At 43.1% G+C, this 24,448-nt stretch overlaps 1 protein-coding gene across 1 annotated transcript in view; it reads left to right on the top strand.

Annotated features, from left to right (window-relative positions):
- Nucleotides 1-2,104: 2,104 nt before the first annotated feature.
- Nucleotides 2,105-24,448, top strand: part of LOC135209288 (FK506-binding protein 5-like) — a 259,760-nt gene continuing 237,416 nt past the window's right edge. Inside the window, exon 1 of the mRNA XM_064241996.1 lies at nt 2,105-2,245. The gene's annotated coding sequence lies outside the window, so the exon portion shown is untranslated. The remainder of the gene's footprint in view (nt 2,246-24,448) is intronic.

The raw sequence follows: 24,448 nt of genomic DNA, 5'->3' as shown, positions 1-24,448 counted from the left end.
AAAATTATGTGCATAAACCAAGTCAAAAGGTACATGAAAGAACTAAATTAAACTTGAGTAAAAAAAAGACAACCTGAAAAATCAAGTAAAAGACATAAGCAAATAAGAAGAAGAAAAAAAGGGCGCTGAAACGTCATCCTTAATCATTTACAGACAGAAGTATAAACAAAGCACTGTCCAGGTAAACTGGTACGATAAAGGCTGAGAAGTCAGAAATAATGGACAAGACTCGATTAAACAAACATATAACTGAATAGAGGAACATGGTACAACGAACGACACAACATAAAAAGAAATTAGGAGTAGGTGGAAAGTTTCCCACCTTAACAAGACTTAGCAAAGGTAAAATTGACACTTGTGAAACAACTAGTAAATTAGAAACCGCGAGCAGTTACATAGCTCCAATCCTACTGCTTCTTCAGTTTTTACTTATGCTATTGATGGTGAGCCACACGCTAGAACCTTGCTAGAACTAGCAATATGTCTTGATAGTGTTTCACAAAGCATAGGAACACGCAATACACTACCGCTTGTTTAAGTATAAAACAACCATTCACAACAATCTTTTGAATTTGTGGATAGAAAAACCTTATCGAGGTCACAATGATTGATTGATTTATTAGGTTTTGAAATTGTTGGGACATCTTGTTGGAAAAGAACAGCTGCTGGTTTGCTAGTATGTCTGCTTCTTCACCCACATGCACAGGCACCTGGAAAACTTTATATTCATCTTTATTCAGAATTATTAAAGCCAAAGTAAAGTTTTTACAACTATTGGATTCATAGAATTAAGAGCTATAAGAAACTATAATACATTTTTCAAATACAGTAAATTAAAAATCGTCCTCATTCAACACTGCTAGCTGCTCAATAGTAGGTATTACTTAAAATAATTCATATTTAGTTCTTCATTGTACCCACTCCTGCGGCCTGACATAACTCAGCTTTTTAATTCGTACTTTCTCTTTTTTCTGTTAACTTTTTAATTCCCTTACTACTTTATGTGTTATCTTTCTTAAGTACTTGCTTTCTACAATCTTCTTAACTTTTCCACTTTAATTTAGTTTTTTTTTTTTTTTTTTTTTTTTTTTTTTTTTTTTTTACAAATTTCTGAACACTCTCATCAGCATCCCTCAAACGGATCCCATATTTGATCCTTCACTAAATATTTAGTTAATCATTTACTAAATGACGTTTTTACATTTTGACAAGGCGTCGCCGTTTTTGCTCAAATATCATTCTTCACTGGACATATGCCTGTCCCTGCCATCCATCTCTCATATGGTGTTGCAGTAATTTGAGCATTACTTTGGATCTCTAGTACTATTCCTCCAGTTTTTTTTTTATATGCCCCAATCTGAATATCTCCAGCTACTGTGTTAACTAATGCCTTATGCATTTCTTACCTTACCTGCAAAGCAAGGACTCCAGTTAATTAAGCAACATTTTCTTCTTTCCCATTTTACAACAGTATACGTTTTAGTTTTCCTTTCTCTCTTGATTACTATGCTTACATTTTCTGAGTATCATCCCCTTTTTAACCATTCACATAACTTTCTTTTCTTGTTTACTTATCGTTCTTTTTGTTTCACTAATATTGCCGACATCTGTGGGTTGATGCTAAAGGTATTTTTGTTTAATATCTCAGTGCTATGGCAACTGCTTAATGTGCTTATAGCTACATCTACTCTGTTATACCCACTAGTGAGGAGCATTTACACAAGTCAAGGGCGCTCGCTATTTTAATATACTAACTTATCAGTGATACTGATTCCCCACTGATTCAATTACCTAATTTTGTTCCCAAGTGATGCCTTCTATTTAACATTTCCCATCTGTCAGAATTGTCTTGGTTTCCTCCGCCAGACTGTAAATTTGTAAATTTACATGGTATCGCTTCTCCCTAGTAATTTTGCACAACTCATTAATACAATCTTTCAATATAACTATACGCACGCTTCAAAGCCGAAATATAAATGGTGGATCTCAAGATCTGTGATGATCTATTCATGCTTTCAATTGCCGACTGATGATAATATTATTTCTATTTTTCCCCCTCTGTTTTGGTGCAGCAGTGCAATTTTCATAGCCGTGCATTGTCAAGGTTGGTTTTCTTTCTGCAGGTATCACTTCGCTAGCTTCGTGCTGCAAAAGTTGTTTATGTTGGCCTAAGTGTCCGACGGGTACTGAACGCAGCCATTGAAACGTGTGTACGAAAGTAAGAAGTACTAACGCCGGTATTAAGGTAATGGTGATCATATTTGTTTTGGAATTTTAATAAACGTACAAATAAAATTGTTATATAGGATTATGTTAACAGCTTCTGTGCAGCAATATTAGACCGAAGCTACATATCCTAACTAGGTAGTAGTATACTAGGTAGCTAGTTTTTGGAAGGTTGAACCTTGGTAGCTTAGCCTAGTAGCATGTTACTAAGGTAGTAGCTGAGGTCAGCTTAGGCTACGCCTACCTGCCTATACCTACCTAGTAAGGTGACCAAATTTCTGAGACAAAATGCGGGGACGTTTTCGGTTCTGAGGCGTAAAAACCTCCAAAACATGACGTGTTTTTGTAGTTTAAAAACTAAAACGGGGACACTGCCCTTATCATTCATTAAAGCAGCATTCAAAAGTTTCTCTGACCCTACCGAGATATTGCCTTTAAGTATATCCTAAATTGCAAAGGAATTGAATAAAAATCCAATTGATTAACAATGATATTTTTCTATGATCAGAGAAGCTGAGAACAAGAACACCCATAAAATCAGTAGCAAAAAATAGGGTAAACAATCGCATTGAGTCCACCTGACTCAAGAAGAAGACCTTTTTTCACTCTATAGGTACTATTTAGCTAATTGGTGAAACAACAATTAAATTACATCTTTAAGCATACCAATCAAAGGAATGAAATTTCGTCAACATAGGGGAAAACACCAGTGACTACCAACCCTTATCACGGTGGACAGGTCTTACCTATCCACTCGATATTTAGGTAAATGGTGAAACAAGAATACAATTAGCTACAACTCCAAGCATACCATTCAAAAGATTGAAGTTTCGTCAACATAATGTGATGGGTAAAAAACAGCATGGTACAGGGGTGGACCATGTACGATCAATGTGTACAACCCCAAAAAAAGTACATTATTAAGCGTCCTGACATCGGAAATGGGCATCAGACGCGACTTGTTGTTGGTGAGAAACGGAGCTTAAGACCTCTACTCCGGTGTCAGGACGCGTTATAATGTTCTTTTCTTGGGGTTGTACATATTGATCGTGCATGGTCCACCCCTGTACCATGCGGTTTTTTACCCTATATGAAAGCCCCATACGAACTTAAATAAGCATGTGACGCTCTTCGTAAAATATGTTTTCAAGGCAGTTTTGAAATCCAATATGGCGGCTACCGTGTGGATATACAGGTTCTGATCAGTGACGACAACCATCTTTCCCAGCCTTCCCAGCACTCATTTGAACAATGTTAGCGTATATAGGGTAAAAAACTGTAGGGTCCAGAGTGGACCATGTACGATCAGCTTGGACAATCCCAAAAAAAGTACATTATAATGCCTCCTGACATCGGAGATGGGCATCAGTCGCGACTTGTTGTTGGTGAGAAACGGAGCTAAAGACCTCTACTCTCCTTTTGAAGTAAGTATTTCTCCAAAGTTAGAAATTAAGGCCAAATTTTAAGATTTAAACAGAGGGTACTGAAAACGGTCTCAAACGTAGTGCAAATCTCACCAAAACGCGTTCAACATTTTTACTTACAACTCGAAATATTTAGAAGATTGACGCCATCTCGATGTTTACGGAGTCGCTTGTGTCAATAAACTAACCATTTCTTGTGATAAATCCGCACACCACTTGTACCCACAGACGCTGGGGCACTTTCATCACAACAATCGGAAAACTTTTCCTCACTGAGTAAACAACTGTTTTGTAGAAAAAGGCGACGAAGAGTGTACTTCGATAATTTTTTAAATAAATAGTAAAACATTAATATTTTACATATTTATGATGATTAATTTGAAAATATTCGTTATTGAAAAAGTAACTCAATTCTGACTCAAATTTAAATAATTATTTTTTGGAATTAGAACGTTCTTTCAAGTCCTGTATTATGACGTCGCGACATCTTGACTTTCGTACCTATTGTAAATAATTGCTTTACTCAACTTTCTTGCAGAACAGTTTACCAGTTATTCATGCAGATTATCAGCTTTTCATGTAATTGGTATAATCGTAATGCGCATATATATCTTTATTATTTACTTTTTTGATATATGAAGATGTTTTACTGCCGGATTATCGCTGTAGTGTGACGCAATCGTTTTCGGTCCCTGCGCCTCTGTTTTTGCATCATAAGAAATTATGGGGCCGAATTTGCAATGACCAGAAAGTCGTTAAAAGAGGAAAGTTAGCATTGAGGGGCATATGTTTTGATTGAGAAAAATACAAATTTATTCAATAGCTAGCTTGTAAAAAATACTTGATTACAAAAAACTTGATTGACAACTAAGCAGCATACCTACTATGGGTTTCAGAGACAGTGCAAGCACGTTTTTGGGCAATACCTATTTCTGTAATGAACACTCGTATCAGAACGAGATTTTGCTATGGTGCATTACACCCAGTGCCGTAATTTATAAGGGTATCGTGAATCACTAATCGTAAAGAATAACGACACTTGTCCTTGTACCAAGAGACAAAAACTCCATTATGCAGAAATGGATACGAACACGTGTATAAAGCTCCACCTACCCTCTCCCCCCCCTCCACCGCCACCCTTTTCCTTCTTCGTTCCTTTGCCTTCCTTTCTCTCTCTCTCTCTCTCTGTTGCCATTCGGTATGTGTTGACCCTCCAAACTGGGTATAAGACTACACACAAAACGTTGAAATTGGTGAAATTAGGCTATGTATTGGAAGTATATATACATAAATATTAAAGCAATTTTATCATTATTGCATTACTATGACAACTAGAATTCATGGAAACAGTTTATAATAATGAAACGGCGTATGTGTGAAGCCTCCACTAATGTGGCAACAATGATTTTGCCATTCTTAGCATGCAAATATTAAAGCACGCAAACATTAAAGGTTACATTTGTTTCTGGCATACGGTTATTAAAGAAATTCAAAATACTAATATAGACTGAAATCAATGAAAAGTGCTAGCAAAAACAAAAAAGCAAAAAAAAAATATGTATATAATTCACTTATCCGTAGTCGTTCCTCTATGGTTTTCGGCAGCCAGATGTACGAAAACGTTAGAAACATTTGATTGTATCTACTTTAGAAATATCTGTAATTTTTCGGGGTAATTTGGTTGCAGAAAAGGGATAATATACATGAATTAAATTAAAATTATTAAATAAAGTAAATTTGAACTAAATAACGAGTAAAGTAAACAATTTAGGGAATAAAACTTTGCAGTTTCGTCGTCTGCTGTTCGTAACTGTGTTTGTGGCGCACACGCTTAGGAACCAGGAACAGCAACTGGTTTAAAGTGGAATGTGGAGTGAACTGAGACCAAAATGTGTATAATAACAATCAAATAAGCACTGTGGAGTTTCAGTTGTGATGGCAGTAAGGATAAAAACCACCGATTACAAGGTAAGAATGAATTCAGTTCAAACCATGACCCCGGGAATAAAAAGTTTCATACTTTCAGTAATATAGGCAACAAAATGTTGTTTTATTGTGCGGATTACAACTGCAATCTAGACCCGTCCAGCCACACGATCGCTGCCATATTGGATTTCAAAACTGCCTTGAAAACATATTTTACGAAGAGCTTCACATGCTTATTTTAGTTCGTATGGGGCTTTCATATAACACATTATGTTGACGAAACTTCAATCTTTTGAATGGTATGCTAAGAGTTGTAATTGTATTCTTGTTTCACCAATTAAATATCGAGTGAATAAGACCCGGCCAGCGTGATGATGGTGGATCGTCCGTGATTGTTTACCCTAAATAATGAGTAAAATAAACAATTAAGGGAATAAAGCTTTGCACCTCATAAAGAGTGTAGTCGTCTGCTGCTCGTAACTGTTTGTGGAGTGAGTACTTAGGAACCAGGAAAAGCAATGTGGTTCAAGTGCAATGTGGAGTGAATTAAGAACAAAATGTGTATAATTACAATCAAATAAGCACTGCAGAGTTTCAGTTGTGATGCCAGTAAGGATAAAACCACCAATTACAAGGTAAAAATGAATTCAGTTGAAACCATGACCCCAGGAATAAAAAGTTTCATACTTTCACTAATATATAGGCAGCAAAATGTTTTATTGTGCTGATTACAACTGCAATCTTGAGTAAGATCAATAAACGTTACATATATTTGCTAACATTGTTCAAATGAGTGCTGGGAAGGCTGGGAAAGATGGTTGATTGTCTGTGGTTAGAATGGCCAGCCACACGATTGCTGTCATATTGGATTTTAAAACTGCCTTGAAAACATATTTTACGAAGAGCTCAAATGCTTATTTTAGTTCGTATGGGGCTTTCATATATGTATAGCATTATGTTGACGAAACTTCAATCTTTTGAATGATATGCTAAAAATTTCATTGTATTTTTGTTTCACCAATTAAATATCAAGTGAATAAGGCCTGGCCAGCACGATGACGATGGATCCAAGGCGGTTGTTTACCCTCTAGGGAGAAACACCGCCTTGGATCCATTATTATCGGGTGGATCAGCCTCATCCATTCGTTATTGAATTGGTGAAACAAGAATACAGTTACATCTTTAAGCATACCATTCTAAAGATTGAAGTTTCGTCAACATAATGTGATAAGTGAAAGTGCCATATGAACTAAAATAAGCATGCGAGCTCTTTGTAAAATATTTTTTCAATGCAGTTTTTAATCCAATAAAGCGTCCACCGACTGAGGTGCCGTTCGTAACTGCAAATGATCCAACAGCTTTTCCAGCCTTCTCAGCACTCATTTGAACAATGTTAGCGTATATACTATGTAACGTTTATTGATCTTACTCAAGATTGCAGTTGTAATCAGCACAATAAACGACATTTTATTGCCTATATTAGTGAAAGTATGAAACTTCTTATTCCCGGGGTCATGGTTTGAACTGAAATTCATTTTTACCATGTAATCGGTGGTTTTATCCTTTCTGCCATCACAACTGAAACTTCCCAGTTCTTATTTGATTGTAATTATACATGTTTTGTTCTTAATTCACTCCAAATTGCACTTGAACTACGTTGCGGTTCCTGGTTCCTAAGCACTCACTCCACAAACATTTGCAGGCAGCACAATTACTACACGGTTTATGAGGTGCAAAGCTTTATTCCCTTAATTGTTTACTTTACTCATTATTTATAGTTTAACTTTACTTTGTTACTTCAAAATGTTTATTTAATTCATGTTTATTATCCATTTTTTGCAACTAAATTACAGATATTTTTAAAGTAGGTACGAGCAGACGGCAAAATTACTCATCGTTGCCAATCTAGTGCAATAATGATAAAATTGCTCTAATATGTATATATTCTACAAATAGATACGATGTTTTGATACATAGAGAACCATTTCAATATAAATTCTGTATTTATAGGAAACCAACCAACAACTTAACTTCTGTTCATTTCTGTTCAGGCCACCATCTTAACATCAAAATATAAATTTTTTCTTCTATGTTTTTACGAGCATTGCGCATTGTCAGTCCCCAATATTTGGATCAAGAAATTGAATACATAAGAAAAATAGGGAAAGATTTATGTTACCCTTCACATATATTAGATATTTGCTGTAATAAAGCCCACAAAAAGTTTTATAGTGTAATTAACACGGAGAAAGAAAATTCTAAGAACATTCTCAGTTTGCCTTATTTTAACGGATTTGAAAACATTAAATTATTGTTAAAAGCATTTAAGGTCAACCTTGTTTTTCCCTATAATAACACACTAAAAGGAAAGTTAATTAAAAATGTCCCCAGGGAAAGCAACAACATAATGGTATAAGATTCCATGTATGGATTGCCCTTCCTTTTATCTCGGACAGTCGAGCAAGGGCTTAGAAGTAAGATTAAAACAGCATAAATATTCTGTCACAACTATGCAAACATCTAATGCAATGTTCATTCATTTATGTGAAAACAACCACCGGTTAAATTGGATTGGTAGTTTAGTAATTTCAAGATCAAAAGATGTCTTATCACAAAATCTTTTAGAATCTGCCATAATACAGCTTACTTCCCATTATAATTTTAGTATTAGTCATGGCCTGTTTCATTTTGACCCTTGTATTTGTAACATGTTTAAGAATGACCTCAAAGATGTAATTACAGACTTAAATAAAAATTAGTTGCCTTAGAGATATTTTCTTTGTATATGTATGTTTCTTTTGTGGATAAGTTTTTGTTTACCAAAGATCTGAGTGTGGTCAGCTGTCGCCCTGTATAATCCTTTATTGTCTTGTCCCTGTGTCTGAGCAGGTGGACTTAATCTTTTTGTTCTTAAATTGTACCCATATTTTATGCTTGTTTGGAAAGGTTACTCATTTTCCAGGTGTGCTGGATTCTAGGTACTAATCTCCTTATAATCCGTATCTGTCAGTTATACAACCTCTCCTGTACTCTCAATTTCTCATGTAAGTCAGTTTGTCTGCTGAGTAAAGGACGTTGAGTCGAAAGATCTTGCAGAAACTCCGTTGTTTATCTTTCCTTCGTGGCTTATACCTTTGAGTATATAGTACTGTGTTTGATATTGATAATTAATTGACTTTAATAATTAATATGCAAACACGCTTTTTGTGATAGCCTTGATAGCCGCCTTTCTACTTTGTTTTAAGGGTTGGCGGCAAAAGTATGCCAACATCTTTATTAGTACATGTATTCATCCAAAATTTATGCAAGTTTTGTAACCCTCTTCGGGAAAGTGTTTTCTCCAGACAATAATGCTTTCCTAGACTTGTGTCGCTGCCATCACCACAGGTTGATGGCTGCCCATGACTCGCTTCTTCTGCTAGTTCCGCTAGCAAGGCGAGTGAGAGCATCCAGTCTTCCTCACCTATTCCCTCTATGTACTTCCTATGGGTACGTCAGGATGGGCAAGGTGAATAGGAGGGATCCTGTCCATAGGATTTGGTGTCGGCAGACTATGTTCCTGGAGGGATCTTAGGTTCCTACTGGAGACTGTCTCCATGGCTTTTTCTGTCCTTTGGACAGATTTCAATTCGCAGTCCTGTATGGGTTCTTGCGTTTTGGAAGCCTCGATTGTATATTTTGTTGAGTTCTACTCTCATTCCAGTCTTAAATGCTTGCATTTAGGACTGGTTTTTATGCCCATTCCTCCTCAATTTCTATGGGAGTCTAGGAGGGGCCCCACCCTGATGATCGTTTGACGAAATTCGGCGGTCTTGCCGAGCGCTTAAATTCTTTGGAATTTCTAGCAATTTCCGAGTGTTTTGATCTTCTACTATCTGCAGCACTTGGGTGAGACGAAAATTCCTGATAATTGTTACTACGATACCTGGGGATCTTGCCGAATGCTTGAATTCCTTGGGATTTCTGGCATTCTCAGAGTATTATGGTTTTTCTGTAATTTCCAAACACTCATGCAAGACAGACATTCCCGGTAATTGTTATTACGAAAATCGGGAGTCTCGCTAAGCCATTAAATTCCTTGGAATTTCTAGCGTTCGCAGAGTGATTTGGTTTTTTGAGGTTTCCAAACACTCGGGTAACGGGCATTCCCAATGATTGTTACAAGAATCAGGAGTCTTGCTGAGCGCCTGGATTCCTTGGTTTCATTGGCTTCATCATATTGCTGAAGTACCAGGGCAAGACAAGGCTCACCCGATTATTACCATACATAGAGTTGGGTGTTTCTCGCCGAGCGTAGGAATTCTTATGAATTCTAACGCTTGCCAAGTGCTCACTATTATGAGTGCTTGGATGGCGAGACGAGTCTTTACCAGTACAGATGAGTCCACTCCTCAGTCTGGTTTGGAGTTATGTAGAGCTTGGAACTGCATGCTACACCTGGGTGAGTGGTCAAGTACTGTTCTCATGTATTGGACCTTAGGGTCTGGATACGTAGGACAGCAAACAGAATCCCTCTTATTCTTCTTCTCGGAACTTTGGCCTCGAAGGAGGACAGGTAATTGGGAAGAAGTGATAGTTCTTCGTTGACGATTACCACTCATAATTATGTATTGGTGATCTGCTCAGCTCACTCGGCTTGACCAGACAGCTCTGCCGATCTGAGTGCTCGGCTCTATCAAATGAACTCTCTGCTCTTGATTGGTACAGTTCCTTGCCATAACAGCACCCTCCCTTCCCGTGTTGCTCCATGTCCTAAGAAGAGGTAGGTATTCTCTACCCCTTAAGAAGTCTCGCTTTGAGACTTCTAAGGGTTTGTATCCTTTTCAGGGAGAGGAAATAATTGGCTGTCTCTTCGGCTCCCCTGCTCCTTCCAGAGTGGGAACCTGGACGCTACCCACAAAATAGTGTCGTGGGAGCCCCAGGAGTTTGAATCCAGGTTCGTTTTCCTGTTGTGCTGCTCATGGAACCAGGGCTGCGGTATACCCGTGTACGGGTCTCTCCGAGTGTATAACCCCCAAGGGGGTTCATACATCCACAGTCAGTGATAGGTAGTCTTCTCTCCATCACGATAGTGGCACAGGACGAGAGAATGGACCGAACTGCATTGGTGGCTCGGACCCACCCGTGAAAGCCTGGAATGGCTATTCTTCAGGTGCCAAGATTAATGTTGCTGTCCCTCGGGACAAGGCATCTGAAGGAGATAGGAGAAGGTCCTCTGTGTATCCTCTACGTAAGGTTCAATCGCGGAGAAGATAGATGTGTAGCATGACATGGCAAGTTCTCGCCAGCTTGTACTACATTTAACTCCGGTCAACTTTCGCTCGCGTTCGCGCGAACAAAACAGTAGTAGGAAATGAATGCTTTGTTTAACAGAGTGGGAATATTGCAAGTTAAGTTCAGGGAAGAGCGGGCAAGAACGGTCAATCCTCCTCTCTTTTTCCCTCTACTTCCTGGTTATACCAGAATGAACAAAGAAATAAGAGGAATTATATGGAGTCTACTCCTTAGAGTTCAAACCCAAAAGACTATGTTTTTGGTTCAATCTTAGGATCTTACCAAACATATGTCAGTCTGTTCAGGATGGATAGCACCGAGAGGTTTGAACACCCCTTCAGTGGTGCTGTTTTGGGAACAACCAGTTTGCTTTGAACTAGTCGTGTTTGGTATCCTGTTATCACCGTAGAAGTCTCCCTTCAGGAAAACTTCACCTTCGCTCTCTTCGTTAGAGAATGAAGGAGGTCTGCTTCCAGTCCTTATTCTTGTCCCTCGAATGAAGAAGAATTAGGCTGGAGTGCGATTTACACGAACCTACAAATCAGTTGCATTGTCCAATTAGTAGGCACATAGCTGTAAGTTGATTCTTCTGGTATGTGACCTAGATGAATAGTACCTTCTCTTAATTAACCTGAAACTCAGGACAGCCTTTCAGGTCTCCTAAGAGTTACCGGTTTTGATTTTGAGATAACTAGTGGTATTGTTTCCCAACAACACCACAGCATTTGCATTATCATCGAACAAGAATGTTTTCTTTCCTCCCATTTCGGTTGAAATGCAGATGCTTGAGTGTATCTTTTTTTGCACTCGATGGTTCTAGCTGAACGCATTCCTTCACGGAATGCACTGTCAGGCAACTTAGTATGATAGGTCGAGCAAGGGGTATAGGGCTCTGTCTCAGTACTGCTTACTCCTCGAGGTTCTTTTCGGTTTGATATTGTTTCTCCTCTGTCGAGGATTAGTTACCAATTCAAAGCTCTCTGGTTGGTAATCACAGACTTAGGTCTTTGGTTGGATCGGAATTCTCGCATAATGCCCTTCTCTCCTGCACCACATTTACTGTTGCAAGAATTTTCAGGCAGAGATATATCTCATTAGACTCGTTATCATCTTTCTGTTTACCCCATGGTATAACAGAAGTGTGTAGCCTAGTCTTCTGTCTTTTAATATACATTTCCTATTTCGTAAGGTGTTCAATTACAGTGGTCCCCCACGTATTCGAGGGGGATGCATACCGGACCTCCCCATGAATAGTTAGAACCCGCAAATAGTTGAAACCCATATAAAAATGCTTAAAACCTCCTTTTGTTCATGAAACTTACTTGGCAGATATATATATAGCTGTATTCTTTCTCCGAAGTCCGACAGAATTTCAAAACTCGCGGCACACGCAGTGGGCGGCCAGGTGGTAGTACCCATTCCCGCTGCTGGGAGGCGGATATCAGGAACCATTCCCATTTTCTATTCATATTTTTTTCTGTCGCCGGTCGTAAACACCTGTTTACCAGACCTCCGCCCAGGATTTTTGGATTTTGACTCGTTATAAGTATATGGTAGTGGCACTTTTCGGTTTTGGACCGATGGATTGTTTTTGGATTGGCATACGCGATAGTGGACTGTTTTTTTTGATTTTGGATTGGCTTTTCTATGAACGTGATGTCGGGATCAAGTTCAGTGAGCTTCAGAGTGTGTGTGAGAAGTGATTGCAAGGTGAGGCTACCGAAATCATCGGTAGAGCCCCCACACAGTATGTATGGGGTGTAGGGGCATGTTTGTTTGCTGGTTGATCGTTGCATTGATGCAAAAGTTTGACTGAGGATGAATGGAAGGTGTATGAATCCTATCGCCGTAAGTTGGAGCGCGATAGGATCAGGAGGGCTTCCTCCAAGAGCGGTTCTACGAAAGGTAAGGGAAGTAACATTTCTCCTATTCTAACACCAGTAGAATTTGCTTCACCTAATCCTGTGTTGTTGCCTGAGGGCCCTAGTTCTGTGTCTGGAGAAGGTAATGCCCTTTCTCTGATTCTAGAGTCATTACGCACTCTAGAGTCCAAAGTGTTGGCCCTTGAAAACGGCTCGAGTAAAGTTGTGTGATCGTGCCCCCTAGTGTTGTGGAGGGGGCGTCAGATCGGCCCCATAATGCCTCTAGGTCTAGACCTCTGTCGGACTCCCAGAACTCAGGGAGTGGGCATGTCGAAAGCCGCAAGAGGGTTACGGGGGCTCCCCACCGATCTGGCGTCCCTTCGGCAGGACCTGCTACTACTTCCCAGGCTGCAAGGAGCGTGCTCAGGCTCGCATCCTTAAGGACTGGTTTTTCGTCCTCCGAGGCGCCCTCCCCTCCCCACCCCCGCGCAAGGGGTGGAGCGCTCGGAGTGACTCGTGTTTCCGTTGAAAAGGACTTTTTCCTAGGGAGGACGCTTTACGTCCCTCTCTCGTCTCCGCTCTCGTTGCGGTCTTCGCCTGCGTCGTATGACAGCGTTTCCTCCTCAGAAGAGAGGTAGGACGTCGTCCGAGGACGACGCTGAGAAGCGCTTCTCTCGCGCCTCGGAAGGCAGGTTGCTGTTCCTTTGAGAAGGAAGGAGGCGTCCCCCCGCCCCTCGTCTTCTCGCAGGCGCAGCCCTTCACCTCCTCTCGGTTCTTCACCTACGAAGAGTATTCTTGCGTCGCTTCAAGACCAATTGTCGGCCTTAATGGCTCGGAAGACTCGCCCAGCAGCAGTTGAGCCTAAACGTAGGAAGGACGCTAGACTGCCTGTCAAGAGGACAGGCAGTCTCCTTCTCCGTCTCCTCGTTCGTCTCTGTCTCCGCCCGCACGTCAGGACGCCTTTGAGGACGCTCGACAGGACGCCTTGGAGGACGCTTTTGAAGACGCTCGGCAGGACGCTTTGGAAGACTATCGTCGGGATGTTTTGCTTGACGCTTTGCCTGTGGAGAAGGCTTTCGAGAGCGCTCGAAGGACGCTTTGAAAGCGAAAGCTGGACGCTTTGAGCGTGAAACGTAATGGACGCTCCTCCCGAGAGAGACTAAGAGTACCTCTCTTGACGCGCAGCGCGGTCAGGACGCTCTTCGTGGTTCGAGCTCTAAAGATCGACAGAAGGTCGGTCGCTTTGAAGAGGCTGAATTTTAGGTCTTCCTCGAAAGCCTTTGTTGAAGGCTAGACCCGTTGGGCGCACGCCCTCTCCAGAGGTTCAATCTCCCTTGCCTCTTCGGGAGGAAGGAGAGCTTAGTAGTCCGGCGGACTCAGTGGAGGAAGAACAGCCGTCAGTTTCGTCGGTTTCCGACTACAAGGTGCTGGTTCGTCTTTTACGTTCTTTGTTTGAGTGAGAAGTTTCCAGCCTGCAGCTCCTAAGTCTCCTCCCTCTCAGTTTTCGTCTTCGAAGTCGGGCAAGGTTTCGGAAGTGGTGGAGATGAAGACTTTCCTTGTCCACTAAGAGAGCATTCAAGAAATTGCAGGATTGGATGGAACGTCGGAAGGATCAGGGCAAGTCGACTTTCGCCCTTCCTCCTTCAAGACTCAGTGGGAAAGGCGGCATTTTGGTATGAGACCAAAGCTGAAGTAGAGTTAAGATCCCGTCTTCTTCCCAAGGGGACTTTGCTAGTCTGGTAGACGCCCAGAAAGAGATCCCTTTTATCGTCCGCTAAGATTTCATGGACACCAACGGAGATCGACCATCACATGAAAGGTCTGTTAAAGACTCTGGAAGTCTTTAACTTCCTAGACTGGTGCCTAGGAGTCCTGGATCTTCAATCTAGGAGTCCTGATTCTTTGAGTCGGTGGGGAGCTGTCCAATGTGTTGTCATGCATGGCCAAGGCCGTCAGGGATGGTTCGGAAGAGTTAGTGTCTCATTTCGGCACTGCTTTCCTCAAGAAGAGAGCGCTTTTCTGCATTTTACAGCAGTCTGTTTCTGCATCGCAGAAAGCAGAGCTTCTATTTGCACCTCTTTCGAGCCATCTCTTCCCCCAGGCTATGGTAAGGGACCTGGCAGTGAGCCTACAAGAGAAGGCTACCCCAGGATCTCTTGGCCCAGTCTTCAAGACGTCCCGCAGTCCCTACCATGTCGTCGTCTGGACGACCTCCTAGGAAGGTTAAACCCTTTCGTAGCGCGCCTCCCTCGAGAGCTGCTCCTCGAGGGAGAGGACTTGCAAGAGGAAGAGGTTCCTTCAAACCTAAATCCTCTAAGTGAGAAGAAAGTCCTTCAGATGCCTGTCGGAGCCAGGCTAAAGTTCTTTGCGGGTGCGTGGAGAGAGAGAGATACAGATGCGTGGTCCCTCAAGATAGTGGAACAGGGGTACAAGATCCCCTTTGTGGACCCTCCTCCTCTTTCTACGACTCCCAGAGATCTTTCCCCGTCGTATCAAGGGGAGAACATCAGGTTCTTTTAGATCTTTTAGATCAAATGATCATGAAAAGAGCGGTGGAGCAGGTCTTAGACCTGGGGTCACCAGGATACTACAACAGACTTTTCCTAGTACCAAAGCAGTCGTCGGGGTGGCGTCCAGTCTTGGACGTAAGCAGCCTGAATCTTTTCGTAGAAAAGAAAAAATTCAAGATGGAAACACCTCAGTCGGTTTCTAGGAACCTTAAGACCGGGCGACTGGATGGTGTCCTTGGACTTACAGGACGCATACTTTCACGTGCCTAATCCATCCCCCCTCTTTCAAGAAAGTTTTCTGAGGGTTTATGTTAAGGGACAAAGTTTGGCAATTCCGAGCCCTTTGTTTCGGTTTAAGCACGGCTCCGATGGTATATTTACCATGCTCATGAAAAACGTAGCGAGATGGTTACATTCTGCAGGAATAAGAGTGTCCCTGTATCTCGACGATTGGCTGATCAGAGCATCGTCAGAAGAAAGGTGTCTGAAGGACCTTCACCTTCACTCTTTGGCCATTGGCGAAGTTCCCTGGGACTTCTGGTCAACCTCGAAAAGTCGCATCTGACCCCAACACAGTCCATCGTGTATCTGGGGATTCAGATGGATTCAGTGGCTTTTCGAGCGTTTCCGTCCCAGGAACGACAGCAGCAAGGCTTAGAGAGAGTTTCGGCCTTCCTGGGGAAGGAAGCTTGCTCGGCGAGGGAATGGATGAGTCTGCTGGGAACCATTTCCTCGCTGGAAAAGTTTGTTTCCCTGGGAAGAACTACACCTCAGACCTCTCCAGTTTTTTCTTAGCAGACGAATGGAGAGTCAGAGAGGATCTGAATGCGACCCTTTTCATCACCAAATCGGTGAAGAACCATCTAAGATGGTGGCTAGATCCTCGGAAGTTTCGAGAGGGGTTGTCCCTAAAGCTTCTGAGCCCAGACCTAGTGTTGTTTTCCCGCAGCGGCCCTCGGTGTCGGGATGGGGAGCAACACTGGGATGGGAGGAAGTGTCAGGCACCTGGAGGGGGGAACAGGTGTCCTGGCACATCAATGTAAAGGAACTAGCGGCGGGTTTTTCTGGCGCTACAGTTCTTCCAACAAAAGGTTGCAGAGAAAGTAGTCCAAGTCAACTCGGACACACCACAGCCCTTGCGTACCTAAAGAAGCAGGGAGGTCACACTCCCGTCCTCTTTTTTATTTAGCGAGGGAGATTCTGCTGTGGGCAGATGCGAGACGGATAAGGATCCTGACGAGATTATCGCAGGAGTCCAGAACGTCAGAGCAGACCTTCTCAGCCGACAAGATCAGATCCTGCCCCGACGGAATGGGACTTGCACAGGACGTTTGTCGAGAGCTCTGGAGACTGTGGGGGTGTCCGTTAGTCAAAACCTATTTGCGACGTCGAGAACAAAGAGTTGCCTCTTTATTGCTCCCTCCCCCCTGTGCTGGATCCGGGAGCAGTCGCGATAGACGCTCTGCTCTGGGACTGGACGAACCTGGACTTGTATGCCTTCCCGCCATTCAAGATCATGGGGGAAGTAGTAAGGAAGTTCGCGGCATCGGAGGGGACGAGGTTGACCCTGATCGCCCCGATGTGGCCCGCGAGGAATGGTTCACAGAGGTAATGTCATTCCTCATAGACTTTCCGAGGACGTTTGCCCTGGAGGAAAGATCTACTCAGACAGCCCCACTTCGCAAGATATCACCGAAACCTCTCCGCTCTCCGCTCTGTCTGACTGCTTCAGACTATCGAAAAGCTGGCCAGAGCGAGGTTTTTCTAAGCAGCTGCAAGGCGATCGCCAATGCTAGGAGAACGTCCTCGAGAGCTGTTTACCAGTCGAAGTGGGCTTCCTTCAGGGCATGGTGTAGAAAGGAGGGAATTTCCTCTTCCACTACCTCTGTGAGCCAGATAGCTGATTTCCTGCTATTTTTAAGGAATGTACAGAAGCTAGCTGTCCGACCATCCAAGGGATATAAGAGTATGCTGTCGGCAGTCTTCCGTCACAGAGGACTAGACCTGTCTGATAACAGGGATCTTCACGATCTCCTGAGATCATTTGAGACATCCAAGATACCTCAGGTGAGGCCTCCTTCTTGGAACTTGGATTTAGTCCTTAGACTGTTAATGTCGAGTCCTTTCGAACCTCTACATGAAGCGTCTCTTAGGAACTTGACGAAGAAGGCTCTTTTCCTAACTGCTCTGTGGCGACGGCGAAGAGAGTTAGCGAAATTCAGCCATTTGTAAGAGAGTGGGATTCAAAGGGGACAATGCTGTCTGCTCTTTGAGTCCCACTTTCTTAGCAAAGAATGAAAACCCGTCGAACCCTTGGCCAAGGAGCTTTGAAATCAAGGGTATGACAAGCCTTCGTGGGCCAAGAACCTGGGAGAGAGTCCTGTGCCCTGTCAGGGCTCTAAAAGTTTTTTATGTCCACAAGACTAAAGAAGTACGAGGTCCCTCAGATAATCTCTGGTGTTTTCGTTAACGACCCGATATACCATTATCTTAAGAACGCATTGGCGTTCTTCTGAGGGACGTCATTAAAGAGGCTCATTCGTCTTCCACACAGATCGATTTTGAGCCTCTTGCGAGTGAAAGCTCACGAGGTCAGAGCTGTCGCAACCTCGCTTGCCTTCCAAAGGAACATGTCGATCAAGACATCCTTGACGCCACCGTTTGGAGGAGCAATTCAGTATTCGCCTCACACTACTTGAGAGATGTGAGAACGATATACGAGACTGTTGTTCTCTTGGCCATACGTTTCTGCAGACACGTCTTGGGGGCTGAAGGTAGCTCTCTCCCTATCCCTTAGTTAGGTTTAGGTTAGTTTTTAGTTGTTGTGGTTTTTGGTTGTGGTGAGGTTTTGGTGAAGACCTCCCATCTCTTAGCCTAGTGTTCAGGGGGTCTTGGATAGTTGGTCAGGTGGTGGTCAGTTGCTTCGTTGCCCTCATTTGTATGGCTCTATGCTCTTGTCACATTGAGGTCACGTCCCCGTTGACAGAGCATCCAGAGCGCACCAGCACTACAGGTCTCCACATGGCTGGCAACTCTGATTAAGCACAAGCAGGCTGAAGTGACAGTAATCACAGAGTCTACTTTGCTAACAGGTGAGGAACCAGGTGATATCATCTACTTAATTTAAGTTTCCTACAAATCCTATTCTGTCTCTTCCCACCATCCGAAGGTGGGATTCAGCTATATATATATCTGCCGAAGTAAGTTTTCATGAACAAAATGTTTATTGTTATAATACAATTAAGTTTGTTCATACTTACCTGGCAGATATATATAATTAAGTGCCCACCCACCCTCCCCTCAGGAGACAGTGGCACTGATAAAATATGAATAGAAAATGGGTAATGGTTCCTGATATCCGCCTCCCAGCGGCGGGAATGGTACTACCACCATGGCCCCCACTGCGTGTGCCGCGAGTTTTGGAAATTCTGTCGGACTTCGGAGAATACAGCTATATATATATCTGCCAGGTAAGTATGAACAAACTTTAATTGTATTATAACAATAACATATTTTGTTTGTTAAAACTCAAGAACCAACTCAAAATTTTTATACCTGGTTTTTTTAATAGTTTTATCACAAAAAGTGCATTTTATGATGAAATTTATAAAAAACCAGGAATTTGTGGATATTACTTATAGACAAATACCGCGAATAGGTGAATTTTCCACGAATAATGCGGGAAAATGTTCCAGAGAGAAATCCGTGAATGTGTGAGTGTGCTAATCCAGAGAACGTTAATACGTGGGTCCATTGTATTCTTTGTGCACCCCGAATTGTAAATGAATAACAGAAGACTTTGCCTGTTCCGCGCCCGACTAGCTCTGATTCCAAAGTAAATTGAAACTTCCTCTCTGATCTAACCCACAAGAAGCAGTTATTCAGGCAGTACAATCCCTGTATTTTCATTACTGAAAGACTCCGCTTTCATTGCAAACTCTGACTTTCTTGCTGAGCAGCAAAGAAATAGAGGAATAACTTTTTCAGTCCTCTATAAAACAACAGGGATTAAAGCTGTCTTCACTGGTTAGTGTCATTAAAACAACAGGGATTAAAGCTGTCTTCACTGGTTAGTGTCATTGACGGGACTTTTTCTATGATCAGAATCTTGAGTTTACTTCTCTCTATTAACTGTGAAGATAAAGGTCCACATTCACCTTAGTCATTCATTATTAATATAGCATTGGTTCTCCTTGGTTGAGATTCAATTACTGATGAGAAACTTCTGTCTTCCCGTCACAGGGACCTTGGTCTCTAGAAGGCAATTGACTATCGTCTGATGTGTGCATGCCTTGCGAAAATAATCATCTCGTGTCTCAACATTGTCGGCGAACAAGATAGACGATTTGTATGGTTACTCTATGCATAACCCTTCAAAAGGTGGGTGTCATTTTGTGACTACATCTCAGATCGGATGTGTGACAGCGCAATCAGTTGGCATCTGTTGACGAGTCCGAGTCCTTCATGATCTGTGCTGTGGACTTTGTATTCTGCAGACTGGCAATGCAGAAGTGTCCAATGACACGTCATTCTCCAAGTCTTAAGAGATCGTGAGAGACTACTCTGCAGTTGGATAGTCCAGTGGATGGGTACATTTCATCACTGAAGAATATGTCAGACCGGAAGATAGATGAGGTCTCATTGTGACCATATTTATATCTTTCTTCCTTCAGGTCTGCCTACAGGTCCTTGGAACCTCCTTTCCTGGGACCGGTGGTGGATGCCTGCAAGTGGTGTTTGCTTACCCAGCTCCTTCAAAAGGACAAGTTGCATCTTGCCTTTGGTGTGCGGTTCTAGAGGTAAGAAGGATGCGAGAGTGATTAGCCTCTCCACCTTACCCTACTTGTCCTTCTACTCCTCTTCCTTCAGGTTGAGGATAGGACTCGAACTTACACTGGCTGGTAGGCGATTGATGCGGTAAGCTTACACATCGAGCTTCCTTTCTATTTTATCAGAATCATAGAAGCAATCACGCTCCTTCCTCTAGCAAGGGGAGGAAGGAGACTGGCAATAATGCAAACCCTTCCCAGAATTGCATTAATGCCTCTGACTCTAAAATATTCTTCCCAGCCCATTTTTGAATGAGTTATGATTCCTCACTCATTTCGAAAAGGCCTAGAAGTCTGACTCTTTGATCATGCATCTCCTATACTCCAATCAAGTTGTCAGAGGCAGGGCACTCCCCGCTCTTACGACCAGGAGGAATAGCCCAGGTGAGCAGAACTCCAGTCAGTTCTAGAGCCTCACCCACATTCCTCCCACCTGTATATCGTGTAGGAACAAATCACAATTTTTGAAAGTAAATTGTATTTTGTTCATGAAACTTACCTGACAGATATATATAGCTATAGCTGTATTCTCCGAAGTCCGACAGAATTTCAAAATTCGCGGCACACGCAGTGGGCGGCCAGGTGGTAGTACCCATTCCCGCCGCTGGGAGGCGGATATCAGGAACTATTCCCATTTTCTATTCATATTTTTTCTGTCGCCGGTCGTAAAACAACTGTTTACAGACCGTCCCCGGCTCCCCTAGGATTTTGAAACTTCATTAGCCGCTTAAGTATCCTAATTATTCTTTCGATTATTGACTTGGATTTGTGGCTAGGCATACGCTATCGTAAATTTTTTCATTGCATTTGATGTCTGAAGCTAGTTAGCCTAGTTTCAGACTTTGTTGTCTGCATGGGGTAAGGTGAAGCTACCGGAACGTTCGGTAGACACTCGCTTAGTATATATGGCGTTTACATGTTTTCTTTGCATAAGTTCAATGTAATTAGTGTAATGTGTGACTGATTACGGAAGAAGTAGATTCATGTACGCATTTCAGAGCGTGTTAGAATCAGGAGTTTTCCTCCACAGTAAACAAGAAGTTAGAAATATGAACCTTTCTAACCTCCTGTTAGATTTTATTTTGCCTAACCTTGTGGTATGGCTTACGGGCCTAGAAGAAGTGTCTGCTAGAGGATTACATCAAGTAATCTTAGACTAAAGTGCTCGCTCTCCAATCAGTGTTGTGAAGTGTAGTGCCCTTGTGTTGTGGAGGGGGCGTCAGATCGGCCCCATAATGGCCTCTAGGCCTGGACCTCTGTCGGACTCCCAGGACTCAGGGAGAGGGCATTGTCGAAGCCGCAAGGGGTTAACGGGGGCTCCCCACCGATCTGGCGTCCCTTCGGCAGAACCTGTTGACGCTTCCCAGGCTGCTAAAGATCGTGCACGTGCACGAATCTTGAAGGATTGCTTCTCGTCCTCCGGAGGCGTCCCTCCCCCCCCCCCCCCCCCCCCCCGCGCAAGGGTTGGAGCTCTCGGAAGGACTCGCGCCCTCTAAGAAGCTTTAGAGAAGAGGACGCTTCACGTCCTCTCTCTCGTTAGGAGGGAACGTCAGATCGGCCCCATAACGCCTCTAGGCCTAGACCTCTGTCGGACTCCCAGAAAACCAGGGAGAGGGCATGTCAAAAGCCGAAGGAGGGTTACGGGTTTTTCATGCTGATCTGGCTTCCTTTCGGCAGGTTCCCTGTTGTCGCTTCCCAGGCTGCCGAAGATCGAGCACGTGCACGAAATCTTTGAAGGATTGCTTCTCGTCCTCCGAGGCGTCCTCCCCACACAGGGGTTGGAGCTCTCGGAAGGACTCGCGCCCCCTAAAGAAGCTTTAGAGAAGAGGACGCTTCACGTCCTCTCTCTCGTCACGAGAGGATGAAAGATTACCCTTTTCGAAGAATGCACTGGCTCTTTTCCTAGGGCCATATTAAGGAGGCTCAATTCATCTTTCCAGAAGAAGTGATTTGAGCTCCTGCGAGTGAACGCTCATTTATACATATTTATACATTATTAAGGAGGCTCATTCATCTTGCCAGAAGAGTGTTTGAGCCTCCTGCGAGTGAACGCTCATGAAGTTAGAGCTGTTTCATCCTCGCTAGGGCATTTCCAAAAGAATTGGTAAAAATCAAGGAACATTCTAGATTCCATCTTTTGGAGGAGCAACTCAGTATTCGTCCTCCTCTCCTCATGGCGCTCCGTATACGTTATGTAACGTTCGCTTTACTTCGAAAAAGCAAGCTGATATGTTTGACGTCCGCAAGCTGCTTTGCACAGTCAAACAACTTATGTCTCTGGTTCGGCATCAAGAAGGCAATTTAGACGTGAGGAAGCCTTTGGAGGTGCTCGACGTCCTATAAGTAGAGACATTCTCCAGGACGCTCGGCAAGCACCTTGCGAGGATGTCTTTCGGACGCTCGGCGTTCCTTTGCTGAGTGCGTTTCTGGAGATGTTCTTTTGCATTACTAAGACGCAAGTTGTCGCACAGGCGGCCACTGTCTTTGTAAGAAGGTATGAAGGTCTTTAAGGCCCGTCTTGAAGACGAAAGCCATACGTATTCCTTTAGTGTTCACACACTTCAGGAGCAGCGTGCGGCTCTCCATGGAGACTCGCATGAGGAACGTCCCTTTGAAAATATTCAACGTCATACGCAAAACGCGGTTCGTCCATAACATTGAGATGTTGGCAAGGTCGCTCGCCAGGACGCCTCTTGGCGGGCCTTGCATGCATCAGGGCGCTCAACGAGTTCCTCTCTGAAACGTCGTTCAGAAGACTTGGTGTTCTCTGCTCAGCAGGACGCTTTCCAGGACGCTAAGCAGGACGCTTTTGAGGACGCTCGGCCAGGACCCTTCTTGGCGGCCTTCATTCTCAGGGCGTCAACGGTTTCCTTCTCCTGGACGTCGTTTCAGAAGACTTTGGTGGCTTGATTCGCCAGGACGCTTTCCAGGGACGGCTAAGCAGGAAGCTTTTTTGAGGTACGCTCGGCAGGACTCTTATTGAGGACGCTTTTGTTTGACATTCCGCCAGGACGCTTCGGGTTGGAAAAGCTTAGCATTGACCTGCCAGAGAAAAGACTTGTAGAAGGCGTCTTATTTGCTGTTCAGGACGTTTCTTAGGACGCGTGACGCTTTCTAAACGCTCGTCAAGAGGAGGTTTTTTCAGGACTCTCCACAGGACATTCCTTTACAGAAATTTTTAAAAAAGGATTCGGAGTTAGCGGAGAGACATACCCGAATTTTTTCTTCGATCCCTCTTTCCTCTTCTTCGATTTCTCTGAGAATCGGGAAGATTATATACTCGGATTCCTGGGTGACTTTCGGTCATGTTAAAGGGTTTTCCCCTATTAGCAAAGTGCTAATAGTTTTGTCAAGTAAGGACGTTTTCCCCATTGTCAAGATACTAAACGTTTTGTCATTTAAGTGGGGGAACCCCACCCTCATAAATGGGGTAGTTCTCATTGACATAGATTTTAACGTTTTTATCGTTTAAGCGGATAAACTCATTAACAAATTTCGGAAGAGCTCTCATTCATTTTCAGAGGCTCATCCGGGGAGTAAGAAAAAGACTTGTAGACTAGATCCAGGAAGTCTTATGTCCAATATCATAAGAACATTGAACGGTCCTTTTCGATCCTCGGTCTCTCTTGATGATCTCTATTCGAATATTACTCCCTTTTCTTGGCAAAGAGTCTTGGCAAAGAGTCAAGGAGTTCTTTTTAAAAAGTCTCATTCATTAGAACGTGGACAGTCGTTTCCTTTCTTTCTCTCTTCCTCGTCGAGAAAGATGTAGTAGAGAATTCGATGTTCAAAATTACTACAATACTTACGTAGTTTAGATCTTTGCGTCATTTTGCTAACGCATGGGTCAAGTCATATACGCATATCGTATTTACCTCTGCGGATAGAAGCCGAAAGAACTGTTGTTCTAATGTATTTAATTGACACTGAACCCTTCAACCTTCCAAGAGTTTTCGGAGTAAGAACAAACTCTTCAGGTATTGTTTACGACAACACCCAACTCAGCTTCTGTATTTAGCGAATTTTGTTTCGTTTAAATATGCCTGCTTGAGAGTTTCCTTTGGCTCGATAATTTCATACCTATCCCTTCGTAAAAGGAGTAGCTGGCAACTCAGGCAGATAGTGCGAGACGATGAACAAGGCTGCTGTTACTGTGATCTACGCAGTACGGCTAGCTCGGTGACATGCGCGGTGGGTTACGTCTCTCTCCTTGCGGGAATGGCTGAATAAGCCGTCTCTCTGCCCTACAATCATGGATTTTAGCCTCTGGTTGAGAAACGTTTCTAGTAATCATGAATGAACATGCCTTCCGTTTACTTAGAAAATTTCAACAAGATATCTCTTATACTTGTTCGGGATGCGGGTTTACCGCACGGTAACAGAATTCTGTACGAATC

The sequence above is a fragment of the Macrobrachium nipponense genome, chromosome 37, assembly GCF_015104395.2.
Source record: "Macrobrachium nipponense isolate FS-2020 chromosome 37, ASM1510439v2, whole genome shotgun sequence".
Taxonomy (NCBI): Eukaryota; Metazoa; Arthropoda; class Malacostraca; order Decapoda; family Palaemonidae; genus Macrobrachium; species Macrobrachium nipponense.
This window is presented reverse-complemented; position numbering and strand designations above follow the sequence as displayed.